Genomic DNA, 17,307 nt, shown 5'->3' on the forward strand with positions numbered 1-17,307 from the left:
TGGCATGAGTGGTTAGATATGAGAGCTTATTGGTTCCGCAGCTTCACCGTGGAGGCCTAAAGAAGCTGCTAATGGTTTTCCGACTGGGATGGAGCTGAAATGTCAGTTATTTTTACTTCACTAGTATTTTGCGACATACCAGGTCGAAAATTTGCGTTCGTATCCCATACGACTTGTGCATCTCTTGATTGCGTGTTATTTGACATCGCGTTTGGTGCTTGGTTCGCCTGTGTGTAGAAAATGGTCGGATTTCCTTGGCTATTATGACCGGCGGTGTCAGGAAAAGCATGCGACGAATTGTCTTGACTATTGTTCCTGAACTGTTGGTTGGGTTGGTGAGAAAATGTCGCATTTTTCGGCTGTGCAAAATTCATTTGGTGAGAGGGAGTGAAGTGACTCGGCTGACTGTACTGTTGTGGTCTGTTATAATTGTTCCATTTCTTTCCCTTGTGACGATTTCCATTATTCGTCTTGTTGTTCTGGTACTGGTAATTACCGTTGTGATTTATCGGTGAATTACCGTATTGTTGCTGTGTGTTTTGATAAATCGGATTGTATCTATTCTGGTGTGGATATTTGTTATATTGTTTTCCATTACGGCGGTTGAAACTGTTATGATTGCCGTAAGGCTGAGCGTTTGGTTGTCCCGTGTTATGATGGTACGACATTCCATTGACGCAATTTGTTATGTGCTGCTGCGGAGCGGGCGGTCCATTGTTATAATTATTCCGCACGCTCGCACGCACATCCTCATAGATCATATCCAAATTGTCAAGAACAGAAAGAAAGGCTTCTAGGTCTTCTTCACTCACATTAACTAGTTTTTCTCTTATTGACACAGGAAGTTTTGACTTTAAGATCATGATTACATCTTTGGTTGAAATGGGCGTGTCCCAATACTGAATTTTACGTAGATATTTTTCAAAATAACGTCTCAAACCTCCTCCTTTGGTGTTGAAAGGTTCGGCGTTGTAAACCTCCTTTCGGAGTCTTTGTTGTATACCTGAACTCCAGAATTTATTCAAAAAACGCTTTTCAAAATCTGCATAGGTGTGACATTTCTCTATTATTTCTGTACCCCAAATTGATCCTTCACCGTGTACATAGCCTAAGATGAACTGTCGTCGTTCCATGATTCCGGAAAAGCACCTGTGAATGATTTTAGAAATACTATGGGATGTATATTTCGTTTTTCAGGTATAAACGGCTGAAAAACTCTGTGTTTTAGCACACTCTCGTCTCGCATTAGTTCAACGAGAGTTATTTGATCGGCATGACTACGTGACGTAGAAGTTTCGTCACGCGTATTATTTCCTGTTGGTGAGAATTGTACCTGACTCGCGGGGTATTGACGATTATCGTGTTCTGGCAGTAGCGAATACTCACTTTGATTGTCACCTTGCAATTCCGTAAATTGTCGTTTCAGTTGATCTATACCATTGCTTAGCTGACGTTTCCATTCCGGAAGATCGTGGCTAAATGCTCGTCTGATTTCACCTAATTCACTGGTTAAAGTGTCACCAGAAGTACCGGGAGCGGTTAAGATTTCTGCTGTAGCAGATTTAACCGTACCCTTTAGTTCAACGTGTACCTTGCTGATAATGGATTGCATCCACTCTTCAAATTCCCTGTTAAGTGTATTGCTTATACCGGTGTTGACATCTGCGATCTTTTTGACAATATTGACATCGGATATTTGCTGAGCAAGGTCTTCAACTCGCTCGCCAACGTGGTTGACACCTTCTGTCAATTGGCTTACTCTCTTTGAAACATCACTGTAATGTTTCAAAGAGTCACTCGCAGTTGATTTACACACATCTATTTGGGCCTGCATATCTGTGAACTTGCTACCAATATTGGTCTCGGCGGATTCCACCATCGAAAGAACACTACCAATTTTTGCGTGTACGCTTGCGTTTAGCTCGCTTGCGTAAGCAGTGATAATGGCTTTAATTTTTTCCTCCATGGTGTCATTCGAATTTTTGATTTGTGCTTGGATGTCCTCTATCCTTGATTCTAAACTGTTGAACATGCTGTCACTTTGATTTGCTAACTGACTGATTTGCGTTCCAAGATTGTCACTTTGGTTTGTAAGCTGTGCCATGTTTGCTTCAAAACTGGTTTTCATATCAGCAAACAATTTTAGTATATCTGACAGCGAGCATTCACGTGACTGCGATGCGGTCTGTGGCGCCGACAGCTCACGTGTCGCTTCGTCGTCGGTTGTTCCCTCACTACGAGATTCAGGTTTGTTTACACCCACGCGCGGTCTAAGTTGCCTTGGTTGCTCATCAGCCATCGTAAATTTAAAGTAGTTACACTGCACGAGCTAGAAAAGATAATTTTTTTTTAAATTATGATTTTCACTTGTCAGGTGCGCCACGGATTTCGCGTCCTGATTTCTCAGATATTGCTTGCGCGTTATGAACAATTGAAACTCTGACACGCGAAAATGCCAATATGGCAACGGGAGTGATAAAATAAATGAAAAACACTTTTTATAGAACACTGAAACTGGCACAGATAGCGGCCATTGTGATTCACTAAAATGCACAACAATGGAAATTCTTGCTAACTATTTCTAACTATTGTAACCGAAATGATGAGGTAGAGGCGGATCTAATAGCAAAAGGAAACAGAAATTTGGAAATTAAATTGCTTGAGGAAAAGGAAAAAAGCGTAGAGAGTGAATGTCACGAGCCGACTGAATGCTCGGTACGCAAAGCTTCAAACGTAATGAAAAATCGTACTCACATTAGTTGTCTTGTGCGCTGCTATTTATTGCTGTTGTGGATTCTTACTGCGCTTTTCTGCATATGCGTCCTTTTTTTTTATCACTGGTTTTGGCTTCCAATTTCCTCCAGATGGTAGCATGAAAATAAAAAGAACAAATTAGTTTTTTAGTTAGGTCCCTGTTCGAGCGCCACATCTAGCGTTAAAAGGTTTTTTGGCTTTTCACATTTAACCAAATATAACATTGATGATGATAATTTATGGCAATGTTTGCCGACAAGATAAAGAATGCAACCTTTAACACTAGATTGCGTACTCACGGTAGTTCTCCTTGGCCGTTTTTTGGTAAGACTTGGAAAGAGAGAAAAATTAATGAATGATCGCCGATGCGTCGGTTCTCGATTGTGTTCAGGAGACGTCCAGATTGATTGCGTGAAAAGAGTTTCTCAAATGAACTCTTAACCCGGATTGCTTTCACGCAATCAGACTCTTCAATTAAATTACCAAAGGGACCTATTTGAATAATAAAAAAAATTGGAAATGAATGCAAAACAGTGAAATTTTGTAAATAAAGTTGTCAGATTGGAAACTGAACACATTAATGGTCTCTCCAATACAATCGGGACACCGCGATAAAGAGCGAACCTGTAACAAAGTTCATTTAAACATAAACATTATTTGTGGTTAATTTAAAGAAAAGAATATGCATAGATTTTCTCTACAGTGAAGCATCAATATATTCTCAAAGAACAAAGGAGTTAAACTATAAACATTAACAAATTTACAGTGAATACAAAACTTACATTTTTATGTTTTTCTCATACATGGAGCAGTCCAACAATCGCTGCTTTTGTGTGTGTGATATTTTGTAAAAATTAAATGACATGGCGTGCGCGTATATATTTTTTTTTATCGTCACAAGGTTTACAAAAGCGTTTTTCTATTCTTCTTGGTGATAACGTGGTTTTTCACACTAAATGAAATATAACTTGTAGCGGTGCTACATAACACGTATTAACAAGTCGGCGACCAAACACCAAAGGTAATGAAGTACATGTTAACATATCGGCGACCAGAAGTACAGCTAACTATAAAGACTCTAGAATTTTCCTAACAAACGATAAATTGTTCTTTCTTCTGTTTCGCTGCTTCTTGCTATCAAGCGCTGCGGCAATGATTTTAAATATCTGTGCCCAGCGAGTCATAGTGTTTAAACGTACCTTTTAAACGCTGGCCGCGCTTTAGTATAGGCGCACGTTATAAACAGATTTCGTTTCTTTGCTCTCGCGTTGTCATGCTTAGTATCATTACAAACTACAGCTCGGTGGCTGTCTTTTTCTCATATGCAAAATGTCTGAAATCCAATAATATCACAGCATGGATGTGTGTGATGTCCTTACGTTAGTTAGGTTTAAGTAGTTCTAAGTTCTAGGGGACTGATGACCTCAGACGTTAAGTCCCATAGTGCTCAGAGCTATTTGAACCATTTTTTTCTCACTGTCAATACAGACTTGTTTAGGCGCTTCATCAGTTCTGTGGTATGCCCTTCCCAACCGAATTTATTATCGAGTCGTAGTCCCAGAAATGTAACACTGTCAACCTTTTCGATCTGCGTGTCTTCATATGTTGTAAACATGCTGTAGCTGGAGAAATCGAGCAGTTTCCAAATCTCACATAAAACTTGGATTAGCGTACTCACACTTTCCCCAATAGGACTATCTTGTACAGGACAGGAGTAAACAAATCCGTCACATTACGTATATTTTTTGTTGTATTACAAGGCTGTACACGTATTCTATTAAGTGAGCAGCACAGGAAATTAAGCTTCGAATTTAACGTACAGTATTCAGTTTACATATTACTTCATATTGAAAAACGCACGTTGTTAACATTTTACTTAAACAGTGCTGTGGCGAAGTTCCGCGTACTTCCTGTTGCAGCTGCGAAGATATTTCTAATAGCGACCGATAACCTACATACGTATGATATGAAACACTAATAATCGTTCTAACATGAACTAAAATGTACCCAGAGTTAATTAGGTAAGGTTATGACACGATTCATACGACATTCCTGCCATTTCACACTACTCGCAGTTATACTGATGACTAAACTGATGGATTCCAACTATGTCGTTATTTAACTGTAGCCCCGTCGGAGTATTCAGTATTCGCTAGCGAAAAATAACTTGACAATTATTAATAACCATTAAAAATAACGGTTACCAAAGAATAACTGGAACTGTGATAACGGTTACTCCAGAATAACCGTTTGGCCCACCTCTACAGATTCGCTAGCGAAAAATAACTTGACAGTTATTAATAACCGTTAAAAATAACGGTTATCAAAGAATTACTGGAACTGTGATAACGGTTACTCCACAATAACCGTTTGGCCCACCTCTATTGCACGCGAACGCTACGTGCCGAATCTGCTCTTTATCGCGCACGCTGTGAGCCGAGCTGGCAACGCCGCCTCATGACGTCAGGGCTACGGGCGCGGCGGAGGGGGCAGGGGGCAGCGTGGCTGCGGTCGTCAGCTGTTTGTGTGGCGCGGAGAAGCTGGGCGGTCGACAACGCTAAACCTAGACGCGTACTAGCTTCCCGTGGGATACTACACGAAGGTAAGACGACCGGCTGGCCCGCACTGCAATTTCGAGCGCTGCGCATATTGCCGCGTTGTTCTGGACCCATCTGTGAAGTTCGCTGCTCCGTAGATGTGCCGCAGTCGCTTTCTGCGGACTTCTCGTACGACCTTCGACCATAGATACTAGTAGACTGGCCTTGCTGTGCAGAATCAATAGGGCTGGTGTGGCTCCAACATAAACCACGTGACTGTTAGCAAAACGTGGCGGGATTTCAAATCAGCGGTCTGCCATCCTATGTTTGTATCGTATTTTCCCCACATTTCTCAATTGACTGACAAACGCTTTGTGATGTAACAAAATAAAAGTGATGTTGTTATTCAATTGAAAAGTTGGAGTTTGAGATTTCGCTTACTGTTTTATCAATCACAATTGGCTTAAGAATGATGGATTGACCATTGTCATAAAATATTGCATTATGAAATGTGAATAGTTTTTAATTGCAGTTTCGCATGGCTTGAAGCAGTCACAGCTAGTGTGCTATTGATTAAGAAATTGCGTTATCGTCTTTCTAATTACTTCATGACCGTAGATACGATCATACTCGGTGGTGAAGTTATTGCTATGACAAAACAATTTCCTAAGGGACCAGAAAGTTCTTAAGGGCGCAAAACAACTGTAACATCACACAAAAGGGAAATTCAATATTAAAGCTGATGCAAGAAGACGATAAAACAGTTTTCTTTTTATCAATGTGACACGCACATTGGACTGCTGATCTTGGTGTCTGTAATCGTATCAAAATGCATAATTAAAATGAAAATAATACGGAGGAGATGACAGGAATGAGCACTGCTAAATGATTCAGTATTCCCAAAACAAATGTTTATTACAACTGAAACGTATATCGTACCTTAAGCTTAGTACTACAATGACGGTAGATTTTTATGTCCGTTTCATGTCCATTGAGCGCTCTTTTATTTAGATAGCTATTGTCCTCTTTGGTTGCTCGTGCGTCGTCACGTTAAGTTATAACAGTTATTTTTTTTTTTTTTACACTTCACTCAAACTTAGACGTAACACGTTTTTATACATCTAGTAAAAGTTAGATCAGACTGCCACAAATCTGCGTCCGTCTTACTTAAGAAAAACAGTACAAGTGTTTTGCGCTCAAGGCTTCATTTGTTCTCCAGCGAACAAAATAGTGAAGGATCGCATATCTATCCGTATTTTTCTGTTTGTATTACCGCCCAAAGAGGACGAATTACAGTATGTAGGAAATTCCACCGTCACTATGCGACGCCTTATTATACATTAATCATTCTTTATAAACAAGTATTTGCCTTCTGGCTGAAAGTATTAAATACATTGTAAATAGCGAATATCACAGCTTCCAACAAAAATTACTTTTTTATTTGCGAAAAAATTATGCCAGAACCACATTTGACCTGGATTTGTTCACAGTACCATTTATAAAATCTAACAAATACATCGAACGCCACTCTGGTGGGCAGCGGGACGAAATTACTATAAACTATCAATTAAAGTAAAATGTCGTTAAAATTCTTTTAAACAGTAAGAGTGGGCTCGTGTCAAAACTAAACATTGGATTCGCCACGTTTTGAGCTCTAGTCACTTATAAAAGAAAATGGGATATGGGAATTATGTCAACTATAGGTGCCAAAATTGTCGACTTTAGGAGCAGGCCCATTTTAGAGAATCAGTTTTAGGTGCACTTCAAAGGTTCAGTTCCCACTATTTTTACAAAAGTTTAAACTATCAGTTTAAAAAAAAATGATATTTTAGATGAAAGGTGAGACTTTGAAGTTTCAGAAAATAATTTTGGAGTCTACATTTATTTAATAGTATTAGAAGGTACAAAAAAATGGCACTTAACGTAACGTGCTACAGTTCTATTCTAATACAATATTTTACTAACTCGCAGTTATCACACACACTCTAACAACATTCAGACTTAGAGGCATTGGAAGCACAGATTTCAGAAGACGAGACATCATCTAACGAACGCCTTCTAGTGTGTGGTTTACGGAGCTTAGGCCTCTTCGATTTCATATGCTCCGGCAAATAAAAAACTGTCGGGATAGCATCACTACTTAACTTAAGCCAATTCCCTCCAGTCTTAGCACTATGAAAACATCAGGTTTAAAAATGACAGACACTGTAAATATAAATTATAAATATACATTGTAAATAATAACTAACCTATCAAAACACTTCTCCTCGAAGTGCTTCAAGCAAAGGCGCGTATGTGCAGATGGCTTAAAGTTTTTCCGTTTCAGGCCCTTATTACGGCCAGAGGTGGTTGTTCTGGGTACTGATTTCTCGGGATCTATGCACCCAAATTGCGTGACAATGTAATCACATGTCAGTTCTAGTATAATATATTTGTCCAATGAATACCCGTTTATCATCTGCTTTTCTTCCTGGTGTAGCAATATTAATGGCCAGTAGTGTAGATAAATGTTCAAGCTGTAAACTGGTGTAAACCATTGTAGAAATAAACAGGTCTATGAACTTATAAAAAAAATAGGACACCTTACTTTTGGGATTAGCCTCGTAATAGTGCCTTCATTCATTATCTCATGCACTCTCCTTAAAAATTAGGTTTTGCGACTATTTTTTATATCCATCAAAAATCTCCATCCGTCATTATCTTTTCGATATTTAAATCCAAGTTTTCTTGAAATTTTATACAAAGAAATAATGCCTCCTCCATAGTCTATTGTAGGTTTTGAAACAGCTTTTAAGTTTTTTAAATATTGAGTATTCACAATAACTAACAAATTTTTGAACTGACAAGGGAATGGTCAGACTTGTCATGCCGAAACATGTATTGATTTTTTTGGCACTGTTATTTAAATGTGCAAAAGGTCCGTTTGCAAAATTGTAGCTGCTGACATGAACTGGAAGTCCCTAAAAAAGAATCACGAACATGGCTGTGTTTCCTGCTTGGCGCTTGCAGTGACGGCTGGCCACCCCTGGAAATGGCGAGTCGCGAGCGTTGTGCGCATGGTCGGGAAGTGCGGCCGTCTTATCGCGGCGTTCACTAAAGAGGAATATCGCTGCAAGGTTTTGGTGGAAAGGGGAAACGAATATTCATTTCTGTGGCATGCACGTCCTTTTAATTTCTGGTACGTATTTCGAAACATACCGTCCTAAAACTGGTTAGAGATATGAAAGATGTTCTGTACATGTTCATCTATACTCCGCAAACCACTTTACGGTGAACATTCAATCTCCCCTCACAGGTGATGGCGAACCCTGTAAATGTTTTGCTGCTTGCCATGGAGATATACCACAGTCGCCAAATGAAGCAATCAACAGAAAACACGCGTGAAGACTATGTGTTGTGCGACATGGTTGTTAAACTACTAGACGAGCATGTAAATGGCGCAGACATGTGGCTAGAAACAACTGGAACACTCGATATTGCAGACTGTGACTCTACAGACGGCGAAGACACCGACGAAAGTTGCACTCATGAAGACTCTTCGAGTGATAGTGCCACGTATCATCATCAATTATCTCCGAAAGTAACACCAGCAACTACAATTACCTTATCAGACAAAGAAAAAGCGGTGACGTATTGGTTGAACGAAAGTGGTAAGAAACGCCTACGTGTCAGTACTGTTCAAAATAAGTATCGCTTTGTCCGTTCTGAACGTGAATTGTATAGATGGAAAAAACAAGTCGCTCGACGACGTAATAGTCGACTGGAAATTGCGACGGAGATAAATGCGCGACTTTTTGAGTTATTTACCGATGCCAGACAACAGTCATTTGGTGTGAGCAATACAACTTTGCGTGATTGGGCGTTAGAGATTCTTGCAATGTTAACTCACAGTGGTAAAAAAAAGCAACACAGGTTTCGACATGACAAGTATGACCATTCCCTTGTGAGTGACGGATTACGTCTTTCTGCGCATTGTCTAACGCTTGACAGGTTTTTGGCGTGTAATGCTTTTTTTTTTTCCTTTTTTTGGAGAGAAAAAGCTTGGCCGTGGGGCATCTTTATTTTCGATTACACTTTTATCAGTTTCGTCAGAGATGCGTTGCACTGTTCTTACCGAGAATTGATTCTGCCGTTGATTTTTGCGTCTGTCTCAAAAAAATCACACACCTTTTCCTGACAGTTTTCTTGCGCTTTTAAAAAAATATACACTTTATACAGAGTGTCCTTAGAGTGTAACCTAACACCACTCATGATCGACATCACGCACAAGTTGAACGTCAACGCAAAGACCCACTCCCGCACTTATGTCGTTGAGTCGCCGGGCCAGCGTGAAAAAGAGTATGATATACCGGGTGACTGAAAGTCAGTATTGGGATTTTAAGGATTGTGGTATTTATTACATTCACCTAACAATTGTAAATAATGTATAAAGAGCAACTCAGTTTTGCTTAACCCTGAACTTGAAAAATTGCTCAAATGTAACAAGTATAAAATATGTAGTCATCAGACCACGTAAAACTTTTAATCATGTAAGTCCACATTAGCTGTCGAAAATTAAGTAAATAATCATATTATTCGTATTACAAGTAAATTATTCTCTAAATGAACGCGAAACATCATGGATATGTGCAGTCTTCAAATGTCTGATAGCATTGTTACAACATTCTCGAAAATAAATGAAAAATTACAGAAAATGAAAACGGAAACAGTGACCAAATGAACTGAAAATATTAAATCACAATACTTTCGCGTAATCTAAGCATATCTTTCTATGATACTGCAGGTAGATTGGTTGACACATTTTGGTGCATTTGTACGCCGTTTTTCTTTTCTTGGACCCGGGACACTTAATACACCTCTTCATCTTCTCCATTCCACCACGTGGTATGCTATTAATATTTCTGCATGAAATAAGTTCCAGAAATATTTGAGATTTAGAACGCCTTTGTCCCGAAATTCGAATCGTGGCTTTTAGTCCTGGCATTATCCTTATCAGAATGTTTATGCTGCGGTGGATTTCTTACTGTAACAGCCTCAGAACAACCCCACTTGAAATCATTTTTTTCTATAAAAGTAGTGAGTTTGCTCTGAGGAATTGTCTGTAGTACAGATCACACCAGGCTCTTCTCTCAACAACTTATTTTCTTCACCAGTATTACTCTCTGTTTCATGGCGATCGTCAGCTACCACAAAACCAGGATCAGCAGCAGAACTACACTCCTGGAAATGGAAAAAAGAACACATTGACACCGGTGTGTCAGACCCACCATACTTGCTCCGGACACTGCGAGAGGGCTGTACAAGCAATGATCACACGCACGGCACAGCGGACACACCAGGAACCGCGGTGTTGGCCGTCGAATGGCGCTAGCTGCGCAGCATTTGTGCACCGCCGCCGTCAGTGTCAGCCAGTTTGCCGTGGCATACGGAGCTCCATCGCAGTCTTTAACACTGGTAGCATGCCGCGACAGCGTGGACGTGAACCGTATGTGCAGTTGACGGACTTTGAGCGAGGGCGTATAGTGGGCATGCGGGAGGCCGGGTGGACGTACCGCCGAATTGCTCAACACGTGGGGCGTGAGGTCTCCACAGTACATCGATGTTGTCGCCAGTGGTCGGCCGAAGATGCACGTGCCCGTCGACCTGGGACCGGACCGCAGCGACGCACGGATGCACGCCAAGACCGTAGGGTCCTACGCAGTGCCGTAGGGGACCGCACCGCCACTTCCCAGCAAATTAGGGACACTGTTGCTCCTGGGGTATCGGCGAGGACCATTCGCAACCGTCTCCATGAAGCTGGGCTACGGTCCCGCACACCGTTAGGCCGTCTTCCGCTCACGCCCCAACATCGTGCAGCCCGCCTCCAGTGGTGTCGCGACAGGCGTGAATGGAGGGACGAATGGAGACGTGTCTTCAGCGATGAGAGTCGCTTCTGCCTTGGTGCCAATGATGGTCGTATGCGTGTTTGGCGCCGTGCAGGTGAGCGCCACAATCAGGACTGCATACGACCGAGGCACACAGGGCCAACACCCGGCATCATGGTGTGGGGAGCAATCTCCTACACTGGCCGTACACCACTGGTGATCGTTGAGGGGACACTGAATAGTGCACGGTACATCCAAACCGTCATCGAACCCATCGTTCTATCATTCCTAGACCGGCAAGGGAACTTGCTGTTCCAACAGGACAACGCACATCCGCATGTATCCCGTGCCATCCAACGTGCTCTAGAAGGTGTAAGTCAACTACCCTGGCCAGCAAGATCTCCGGATCTGTCCCCCATTGAGCATGTTTGGGACTGGATGAAGCGTCGTCTCACGCGGTCTGCACGTCCAGCACGAACGCTGGTCCAACTGAGGCGCCAGGTGGAAATGGCATGGCAAGCCGTTCCACAGGACTACATCCAGCATCTCTACGATCGTCTCCATGGGAGAATAGCAGCCTGCATTGCTGCGAAAGGTGGATATACACTGTACTAGTGCTGACATTGTGCATGCTCTGTTGCCTGTGTCTATGTGCCTGTGGTTCTGTCAGTGTGATCATGTGATGTATCTGACCCCAGGAATGTGTCAATGAAGTTTCCCCTTCCTGGGACAATGAATTCACGGTGTTCTTATTTCAATTTCCAGGAGTGTATATAAGGTATCGCAATCGTTCGCGTTTACCTCTTCGCCTATATCATATAGCAGCTCTTACACCCATGCATCAAAATTTAGACCAGCTGCAGAGAGCTTACTCCTCTTACACTTAGAAAAAAGCCATTCCATGCGATAGCCGAAAAATAAGAAATTCACTCTTACAGTAAAATTCTGTAAAATAAAAAATCCGAGAAAGGAGCCGGGAACAAAACGTGCAGTAATTAGAAACGTGTGGTCTATTTGTCCCCTGCGCAGAGAACAGTACGTAGGTCCTGAATCCCATATCTTGAGACTGTAAGAAACTCTTAGCGAGGAACTGATATGTTAGAAATAATTAAATTTCCAATTAGTGTGTTTATACGGGATGCCACTCGGATTTTACTAGCAGAACATGAAAAACTGCACTATTAGATTCCACTTCAGAGTCACAAATAATTTCCATTCTTCAACAAAGTAATGAACTCCGTATTTCCGTAATTACTGTCGGACTGTTCTCAAGTACATGTCCAAATAACCACACATTGCTAATAAAGGCTTAACTGACACCGACAACGGCAGACAACACGACTCTTCTCCGACACTGCGGAACCAGATCTGATCCTACAGCCGAACCACTTCACCGGCCCTCCAAGTTAGGCGCGATCCGAAGATCACCGAAGTGCATCTTCTGCTTTTTCGTTTAGCAGTTGTTTATTTTTATGCTGGTTATTAATACTTGCGAAATAATGGAATGATAGCACGCTATTGAGAGATGCTTTAACATGAAATGTACGCAAATATGCTGTTTAGTTTGGTTAATATTAACCCTAGGACACCCAAGCTTTTTTTTCTAACTTGGATGCATAAGGGGGGGGGGGGGTTCGGCGAGCCCACAGGTATAAGTTTACCGACGAAAAATTACAACTTTCAAAATGGTTTATTTTAACTAAGGCGTCGGTTTAATCATGTTGTGAATTGTCATAAATATTGGACTGAGTGAATAAAACATATTACAATACGAAATACAGATGTGTTCATATACAATAGACTACTGAGTCCTCAACTTCAAGGCAAGAGACACACTTCACAATTTTTTCTGAATGTGTGTTACTGTCCACAATTCTGTTTTGGTTTACTTAGATTGTTGTACTTCTGCTTCTTTGTTTTAGGTTTTCTTACACAAATATGGCACTGACCTTTCCCTGCAGGAGGCTGACGTGCTTTTGTTGTCACTGCTTTGACTTTCTTTTGTAGAACAGTCTCCATTGATTGAACAATTTGGTTAGATAACCTTCTTGCATTGGCACTTCTTTCTTCTACTTGCAATTTCACTAGTTCCTTCCCAGCTTGTAGAAGATAGAGGCCATCTCTAAGTTCCCCTCTTGCAGGTGTACATACGCGCCATTTGATCAATGGTATCAATTCCACCTTTAGTGGAATTATAATATGCATTTATCTCGGTTTTATTCTTCACTCCTCCAACAGTGCCTTTATCTTGGTGCATTGTTGACAACATCAGTAAGGTTTTACTTGCTTTTGTTTTTGCTGTGTAGGACACCTAAGTTACTGGAGGCCTGAGTGTTGGGAACTGCACTACCTCACTGCAAGTTTACAAGATAAATAACAGCTGACTACATCAACAATCACTTCCTCTGAAAGTAAACCGATTGTAGTAAATATCAAGAATACCAACCAACAAGAAACTAAGTTGCATTGTTGTAGAGATGAGAAATACGAAATCCTACTAAGGGAAATTTTCTATAGCATGGAAGCCTAGCGGGGGGGGGGGGGGGGGGGGGGGGGTTGTTTGGACCCATAATAAGTTTATTTATTTTTTCTTTCAAAGCAGGAATTTTCTATAAAATATACTGAGACTAACGTTTCATAAAATAGCCAACAAACAATAACTCAAAGGGAATATGTAGAATGAAAGTTACTTGGGCAAAAGCAGGGGACATAAAAAAACTATGGGTTCTGTTATGTGTCGACAGAAGTGCCGACACAGTGTTATTTAGAAGGGCCGAATAGGCACGCTACCAGCTCACCCAGAATATCGTGAAGTCTGAAACAGGATGCTCAATGAATGCTAATAAGAAAAGTACGTTGCTTTGGGAATACTTAACTTTAATCCATCCTTTTGGTATACATCGTTTATGGTGAATACAAGTAAGACTCTCTCCAGATATGGTTAACTGCGCCTTGCTAGGTCGTAGCTATGGACTTAGCTGAAGGCTATTCTAACTGTCTCTCGGCAAATGAGAGGAAGGCTTCGTACGTCTAGTCGCTAGCAATGTCGTCCGTACAACTGGGGCGAGTGCTAGTCCGTCTTTCTAGACCTGCCATGTGGTGGCGCTAGGTCTGCAAGTACTGACAGTGGCGACACGCGGGTCCGACATGTACTAATGGACCGCGGCCGATTTAAGCTACCACCTAGCAAGTGTGGTGTCTGGCGGTGACACCACAGGTTCAACGAACCCCCCCCCCCCCCCCGTTCAGCGCCCAAGGGTTAATAACTGGAGATTATCATTCAGGCGCGCAAATTCCGAACAGGCAATTGCTGAAAAGGACCAGAATTTAGGCGGTCTTCCTCACGATGCCGAGCAGACCATCTGACATCGGTACCTCTCACCACATCATGTCGTCTTCCTACTTTTGGCTTCTCAGCTGCTCTACGAGAGCTTCTAGCAGCTGAATATGTGTTGTTGTTGTGGTCTTCAGTCCTGAGACTGGTTTGATGCAGCTCTCCATGCTACTCTATCCTGTACAAGCTTCTTCATCTCCCAGTACCTACTGCAACCTACATCTTTCTGAATCTGCTTAGTGTATTCATCTCTTGGTCTCCCCCTACGATTTTTACCCTCCACGCTGCCCTCCAATACTAAATTGATGATCCCTTGATGCCTCAGAACATGTCCTACCAACCGATCCCTTCTTCTGGTCAAGTTGTGCCACAAACTTCTCTTCTCCCCAATCCTATTCAATACTTCCTCATTAGTTATGTGATCTACCCATCTAATCTTCAGCATTCTTCTGTAGCACCACATTTCGAAAGCTTCTATTCTCTTCTTGTCCAAACTATTTACCGTCCATGTTTCACTTCCATACATGGCTACACTCCATACAAATACTTTCAGAAATGACTTCCTGACACTTAAATCTATACTCGATGTTAACAAATTTCAGCTGAATATGATGGCTGCAAAGCCAGAAATATTACGGCGCAATTCGTCACACGGCACGCATCGATCGAGTTCTTCCCATCCTCAGAGGTGAACATCGCCTGACGCCACTCGGCCGAAGTTGCAGGACATGCGAAACACTCTATCATTCGGCCTGTTTCGGCCAGTCCAGCGGTCTGCTACAACGTCGTTTAACCAGTCGGAAGACACAGGAAACAGTGCATGCCCATGCTCCTCGATATGCAGACAAAACTGTTTGTGCTGCCATTTCATTTGATGTATTGTTTATACCGAAGACCCAAAGAAACTTGTACACCTGCCTAATATTGTGTAGGGTCCCCGAAAGCATGCAGGAATTCCACAACACGACTTGGCATGAAATCGACTAATGTCTGAAGTAGTGCTCGAGGGAACAGATACCGTGAATCCTGCAGGGCTGGTGTAGTGTAACGACGTAAATTTTGTATAAATGATTTTTTTTGACATATGACCATGTGCAGACTTGGTTACCTGCCAGTTACAAAACACTTCAAATTATTTAAATTCTTTTTAAAGTTGTCTCTGAAAGGTTCTTGAACGAAACTGTAATTAAAACATCATAACTTGAATCGTATGCGCAGAATTACGTCACTCAGTCCAGTTGGTTTGCGCAAACTTTTTTCAATTTAGATGTCGTTTGCTTCTTCTCAGAAATTATATTAATGCAAGTTATCTGCTTTAATAGATATTAAAACCACATTGAAACTTTCAAGACTCAAGACTCAAGACTCAAACTCGCGATGAACGTCGTCAAAAGTTAATAATCTTGTCACATAAATCAGTAATACTTCTTCCTTAACATAATTCTTCATAAATAAATTCTCGAAACACGTACTTAAACTTTTGTAGTATACACTAGTTTATTATCTTCATATATACTACATATAGCCGTGAACATGAGCCTTGACAAGGTAGGACTGAACATCTACAACATGATTAAACTTTCTATGATGTCATTGTTGTAGAAACATTACAAATTCTTATTTTGTCAGTTTTTAGAAGCACGACGCAACAACTCGGTTTCAGGATCTTCTGTTGCTCTCTGGCTGTCGACCCGCGACGTATAGTGGACAGCAATTTTCTCTCTGGTCCCGGCAGCGAAGATGCTGTCTCCGTTCGTTGCGCCGCTCTCTCCGTACATGAAACATAAAAATAAATACAAAACTTCAGATAATTCACAAACATTACAAATATTACAAAATACATAAACAAAACACTAAATTAAACTTATATTCACCTGCAAACTGGGCTGACACTGGTGGATGCGTGACGCTTTAATTTCGCATCCCACTACAAGACTGTCCATAAATCTGTAAGAGTACGAAGGGGTGTGCAGATCTCTTCTGAACAGCACGTTGCAAGGCAGCCCAGATATGCTCAATAATGTTCATGTCAGGGGAGTTTGGTGGCCAGCGGAAGTGTTTAAACTCAGGAGAGTGTTCCTGCAGCCACTCTGTAGCTATTCTGGACGTGTGGGGTGTCGCATTGTTCTGCTGGAACTGCCCAAGTCCGTCGGAATGCACAGCGGACATAACTGGATGCAGGTGATGAGGCAGGATGCTTACGTACGTGTCACCTGTCAGAGTCAGATCTAGACTGATGGTCCTCCACCCTTTAAACTGGACCGTGTTGCTTGTAAAATGAAAAACAATAAGTAATTTCTTCTTCCTCAGTGTGGGTAGACGTTTACCAGGTCAGAGCCCGTTGTCCCTAGCTCGACCACTATGATCATCGTGAGTCTATTACAGTGTATGTTGTTTATCGCAGAGCGGCTGTCTCAATGGGCACGTCGTTATCTGACACTCGTTCAATGCTCTTCCACTCAGTCGCGATACTTACAAGTACAGGGAGGCAATACTTACACCTCTGGCGGCGGCAGTGCCTGCGGTGGCCACTTGGAGTCTGCATCTACATCTCCATCTACATGTATAATCTGCGAATCACATTTAAGTGCCTGGCAAAGGGTTCATCGAACCACCTTCACAGTTGTTGTTGTTGTTGTTGTTGTTGTGGTCTTCAGCCCTGAGACTGGTTTGATGCAGCTCTACATGCTACTCTATCCTGTACAAACTTCATCTCCCAGCACCTACTGCAACCTACATCCTTCTGTATCTGCTTAGTGTATTCATCTCTTGGTCTCCCTCTACGATTTTTATCCTCCACACTGCCCTCCAATTGTAA

At 41.7% G+C, this 17,307-nt stretch overlaps 1 protein-coding gene across 3 annotated transcripts in view; it reads left to right on the plus strand.

The window, feature by feature from the left end:
* Positions 1-5,228: 5,228 nt before the first annotated feature.
* Positions 5,229-17,307, plus strand: part of LOC126108709 (26S proteasome non-ATPase regulatory subunit 10-like) — a 55,548-nt gene continuing 43,469 nt past the window's right edge. For all 3 annotated transcript variants that reach the window (XR_007523597.1, XR_007523596.1, XM_049914028.1), the window contains exon 1: positions 5,229-5,356. The gene's annotated coding sequence lies outside the window, so the exon portion shown is untranslated. The remainder of the gene's footprint in view (positions 5,357-17,307) is intronic.

Source organism: Schistocerca cancellata, chromosome 11, assembly GCF_023864275.1.
Source record: "Schistocerca cancellata isolate TAMUIC-IGC-003103 chromosome 11, iqSchCanc2.1, whole genome shotgun sequence".
NCBI lineage: Eukaryota > Metazoa > Arthropoda > Insecta > Orthoptera > Acrididae > Schistocerca > Schistocerca cancellata.